We start from the raw sequence: 5,827 nt of genomic DNA, 5'->3' as shown, positions 1-5,827 counted from the left end.
GTCCCGAACTACGTCGACTGTGATGTCTGTGCCTGACAGACTACGTAGGCCCAGGATGCGATATCCTGCCGAGTTAGTTTCTCTTGTTTTCCTGTGTCTCTTTTCAGCCAGTGTTTGATGTTTGTGAGCAGTTTTAGCAACCTTTATCCTTCCTTTTGTGCGTGGATCCCGTCGAGTACGACGGATGCGTAGGGGTGCTAATACCTTCCCTTCACATAACCGACTCCCGATCTCATCCCTCTCTGGTCGCGAGACCATGTCTTTTCCAGGTTTACTTCGAGCGTTTCCTTTCCCTCTTTTGGGATAAATAACGCACGGTCGCGGCTCTGTTGTTTCATTTTCCCGCCGGTTTTTCGCGTAATGCGACAGCTGGCGACTCTGCTGGGGATCTCTTCAGAAGTTGACCTCTTGCTGGTCCATCTTCCCTAAGCGAGTCTCTCCTAGCGCTCTCTAGGATAGGGTTTAGGTTGCTTGAGTTGCTCTATTTATTGCATTTATGATTATTATGTGGTGTATATATTTGCATAAATGTTTGCATGCATCATACTATCATTGTGTTGTCTTCCTGTACAGGTTGTTCCTCTGTTTTGGGGGGGTCTTCTGAGTGAGGCCCAATACCCAGGCCTGAGTATACACCTAGGATTAGCGTGGTCTCATGTTTTTTCACATGTTGTACGACATGATGAGGAGACGTGCCACCACAGCCGGACGAGGTTCATTTGAGAGGGTCTTTCCGGGTGGAGTTATTCCACTTAGGTTGGGTCACCTCATCTGAGCTGTTGACTTCGGTGACCGTTCTTTCCCGGATCTTTGGTTTAGATGATCTTAAGAGAGCTACAATGGCACACCCGAAAGGGCAAACCCGTTGAGTATCTTTGCCCGATTGTCGAGACCATTGGTTGCCTTAGGATGACCTTATTAGAATTCACCTGTGAGGGGAGGGTTTGAGTCTTGTAAGAACAGGTTCCGTCAGTGATTCTGTGATGATGACTATGGTTCAGTTGAATTTATGGGTCCTTATTTCTGGACGCCGAAGGTTTGACCTTGGTATTTATCAGAGGGTTCCGTTTATTTCGGATCCCTGGGGCTGAATTTGAGGGCACTTGTTCAGAGGATCTTGTGACTACCTGTCCAGAGATTGTCATGTGATGAGGGTGATATATTCCCCGGTTCCGTTTTTTCGGAACCCCAAGTTGGATTTGCGGTTACTCGGGCCCTCAGATGATTGTAATCAGTTCAGAGACCGGTCCAGTACAGTTGATCTTCAGATGACTTGGAAGATGGCACAGTGACTTGCCTGCATGCATTTGCATCATTCCCATTTCGCATTCATATGCATTTAACCCATGTCTATCCGTACTCAGGGTCCATTTTTGATTGAGATTCTGGTTGAGAGACATCCTGATGGCAATGTTATTGTTGAAATATTATCCGTCTCAATGAAGCTAGAATCAAAGGGCAATGCTTCATACGGATATACATTGCATGTGTGAGTCATATTAACCTGTTTTCTGTTTTGTAGGTGTCAGTATCTAACCAGTGCACATAGCTCTCCCGCTCAGACGTCCTGCCAGACCCGACAAGTCCAAGCTGATGGATCCACCCAACGCCGACATTCTCGAATTGAAAGAGATGATGAGAGAGCTATTCAAAGTCGTGCAGGGACTCGCCTCGGGGCAGAAAGCAATTGCTGAGAGGTTGGAGAGGATTGAAAGCTGGATGATAAAGGAGAAAGTTCAGGGAAAGGCTCCGTCATCCATAGTAAAGAAGCCCTCTGGTAGTGGTCAGCTCAAGAAGGAGGTTGAGTCAAGTGGTGTGCCGGCAAAAAAGGAACGCGGTCAGGATCGTTACCACCCTTATGCTGCCACTGTAACCACTCCTGCACCATAGCAACAACCGCCGCCTCAACAAAAAGCGCAGAAAGCTAAGAGCCAAGTGAAGAAGGGGACAGATCGTCAGTTTGATAAGCCACCCATGACTTATACCCTTCTATCCAAGAGGTTGAGGGATCTTGGGTTAGTTCGGCCAAGGATATTGATTCCTGTAGAACCGCATCGGAGGCCTGCAAACTACGATGAGAATGCGAAGTGCGAGTTCCATTCTGGGACACCAGGACACAACATTGAAGGTTGTAGAGCTTTTAAGCATGTCGTCCAAGACATGGTGGATTCTAAGGCCATCAGTTTGGCGCCAACACTGAATGTTAACCCTAACCCCGTGCCAGGTCCTGTGGGGGTGAAGGTGATGTCAAAGGACAAGAGAGGAACAGATGTGACTAAGGGGGATCAATTAAAAACTCCAATGTCTGTGATCTCAAAACATCTGATGAAGAGTGGAGCATTCCCTAGTGTTGATAACTGTTGTGCGGCCATCGCCACAAACGGGTGTGCAATGATGAGGGAAACGATTCAGGGAATGATTGAAGTAGGAATGGACGGTGAAAAATTTGAAACACTAGGTCAGGCAGTTGAAACCATTAAGGTAGAAAACGCCGTTCTTGCTGAGAAAGAGAAGAAGCTGTCCATTTCTTCTTACAAACAGGCCCTGGAAGTGGTGAAGAACGGAGAAGCCCTAGGCTGGGGGAAGATCATAGACATTATGGTGAAAGCAGATATGTTCGGGGTTGGCTATCAGCCAGATCAAGACTCGTCTAGACAAAGCAGAGGACGTCGTCCACCGTTTACATTCGTCAGTGTCGGAATGATGGATCCAAGTCACGCCTGTGCAGTGGGTGAAGAGATCGACAGTGACCGCGAGCTGGAGTTGTGGATAAAGTCGTGCGTACCAGGGAACTGGAAGGCCTCAAAGATCGCCACTGTCGCTCATCCTGAAGTTTAGTATTTCTGTTTTTCAATTTTGTTTGAATGAAAGCCATACGTTTTGCCCGAAACGCAATGGTCCATTGTAAGGGCTATCTCATGTGTTTCATTGTGCAACATTTTGCATCATTAATAAATGGATGTTTTTGTGATTAAAAGCGGTGTTCCCTGTTTTTCATTTATTTTTGCAGTTTAAAAAATAAAAATGGCAATGTTTGTTTTCATTTTCTTTCCTTTTTGATTTATCTTGTTCCGACCTCAAAAGTGTCCAAAGAAAGCCTTAATGAAGTTGGATTGCGATGGCATCATCCTGAGGCCAAGTAACTTAGTTGTGAGGGCTTTTGATGGCTCTAAGAGAGCTGTTTTTGGCGAAGTTGAGTTGCCAGTTAAGATTGGACCGCAGGTGTTCAAGAGCACCTTTTATGTGATGGATATCCAGCCTGCCTACAGCTGTCTGCTAGGTCGGCCTTGGATTCATGTTGCCGGTGCTGTTACTTCTACCCTCCACCAGAAGCTCAAATATGAATTAGAAGGTCAGATCGTCACTGTATGTGCTGAAGAGGATATTTTTGTTAGCCACCTGTCTACATTTAAGTATGTAGAGATGGATGGCGAGATGCATGAGATGCTGTGTCAGGGCTTCGAAACTACAAACATCAATGAGGTCGCGCCCGATGCTGTCTTTTCACCTGAGTTTGAGAAGGTCGGGACTTCTATCTCTTCATACAAGCAAGCTGTCGAAGTGGTTAAAGCTGGTAATGCCCAAGGCTGGGGCAAATTTGTGGAGCCAGTCATCAAAGAAGACAAGTTTGGATTGGGGTATGCTCCGGGATATCAGAAGAATGAAACCGGTACTCTCTCCAGCGGGGGTTTGGTTTCCCCCCACATCGTCAATGATGCAGATGAAGACAAGGCTGACAACGACTGTGACTTAGATAGCTGGATTCGCCCGTGTGTCCCGGGAGAAAAGCTCGACAATTGGTCGTCTGAAAAAACCGTCCGGGTTACTCTACTGAAAGAGTGATTTTTATTGTTTTCCTTTATTACATGCATAATAAAGTCTTACACTTTGCCAAAGGTGTAACGGCTCATTTGTAAGGCCATCCATTTAGTTACATTTCACAATTATTTTTATCATCAATAAAGGACGGTTTTTGCAAACAATTTTGTGTTCTCTTACTTTCAGTTTTTTTTACTTTTTACAAAAAAAATGGCAATGTTTCTTTTTTCGCTTTTCCTTTCTTTCAAAAAAAATCTCTCATTCTAAGGTAAAGCATGATCCTCCATCATGCAGAGCCGACCACTCGGATCTCACTGCTAACGACACTGCTATGGCCAAGTATGACTTCGAAAATCCTATCTATCAAGCCGAAGAAGGGGCTGAGGAAGATTGTGAATTGCCTGAAGGGTTAGCTAGATTGTTGAAACAGGAGGACCGAGCTATTACACCTTATCAGGAGGTGGTTGAGACCATCAACGTTGGTACCGAAGACGACAAGAAAGAGATCAAGATCGGGGCCAGTCTATAGGCCGAGAGGAAAGACCGTTGATCATGTACTTGACTGTGTTAGAAAGGTCAATGGGTTGTGTGCTCGGTCAGCATGACGAGTCAGGTCGAAAAGAGCATGCAATATACTACCTTAGCAAAAGTTTACCGACTGTGAACAAAGATACTCATTGCTCGAGAAAACTTGCCGCGCTTTGGCATGGGCTGCTCGCCGACTAAGACAGTATATGTTGATTCACACGACTCTATTGATATCAAAAATGGATCCAGTCAAGTATATTTTTGAAAAGCCATCACTTACCGGAAAGGTTACTAGGTGACGAATGATACTGACAGAGTATGACATCCAATACACTTCACAAAAAGCCATCAAGGGAAGTGTCTTGTCAGACTATCTTGCAGACCAACCGATTGATGATTACCAACCTATGAGGTTTGACTTTCCTGATGAGGACATCATGTTTCTCAAATCAAAAGATTGAGAGGAACCACTCCCGGAGGAGGGGCCTGACCCTGAATCCAAATGGGTTATGATGTTTGATGGGGCGGTCCACGTCAATGGTCGCGGAGTTGGTATAGTGTTGATCACACCGGAAGGGGGTTCATATGCCATTTGGTGCCAGAATAACTTTTCCCTGCACCAACAATGAAGCCGAATATGAAGCTTGTATCCTAAGACTTGAGGAAGCCGTCAATATACAGATTAAAACCCTGGATGTATACGGGGATTCAGCTTTGGTCATCAATCAAACCAACGGGAAATGGTATACACCTTAGCCTCATCTGGTTCCTTACAGAGACTACATGAGAAGATTGTTAATTTTCTTTTGAAGAAAACCAATTTGCTGATGCTTTGTTTACCTTGTCTTCGATGATTAAGGTGCTATGCTGGAACTACGTACCCAGAATTGACGTATCTCGGTCAGAGACGAATGAAGAAAGCATTTGGTCAGAAAGTGCGCCCTCGGGGGTATCAAGTCGGTGAATTGGTACTCAAAATATTTCTTCCTCCCAACACAGATCACAGGGGCAAATGGACACCGAACTATGAGGGTCCGTACGTGGTTAAAAGGATTTTCTATGGCGGAGTTTTGATGCTAACAACCATGGAGGGCGAAGGATTCCCGTCCCCTGTCAACTCAGACGCAGTTAAAAAATACTTCGCATAAAATAGACCCGCTGGACAGTAAAAAGAATAGTCCAGGAAAAAAAGGGGCATCCCGACGAACCAAAAAAGAGAATAAAGAGGTTCGGGCAAAAATTAGGGATATAAAAAAAGAGTACACCCGGTGAGTCGAAAACCCAAAAGGGCGGCTCAAGCAAAAATGGGTATCCCGGTGGATTGAAAACCCGAAAAGGGGGCGATCCAGGCAAAAGTTAGGGAATAAGCGAATGAATGTGATCTGAGTTCATCAGTGTTATATCACCGTTTCATTCAATCCGGCAATCTTCGAAGGTTAAAGATCGACTAATCATCCACTTCAGAAAGCAAGATGAGCAG

Source organism: Lathyrus oleraceus, chromosome 5, assembly GCF_024323335.1.
Source record: "Lathyrus oleraceus cultivar Zhongwan6 chromosome 5, CAAS_Psat_ZW6_1.0, whole genome shotgun sequence".
Taxonomy (NCBI): domain Eukaryota; kingdom Viridiplantae; phylum Streptophyta; class Magnoliopsida; order Fabales; family Fabaceae; genus Lathyrus; species Lathyrus oleraceus.
Note: the sequence above shows the minus strand (reverse complement) of the source record.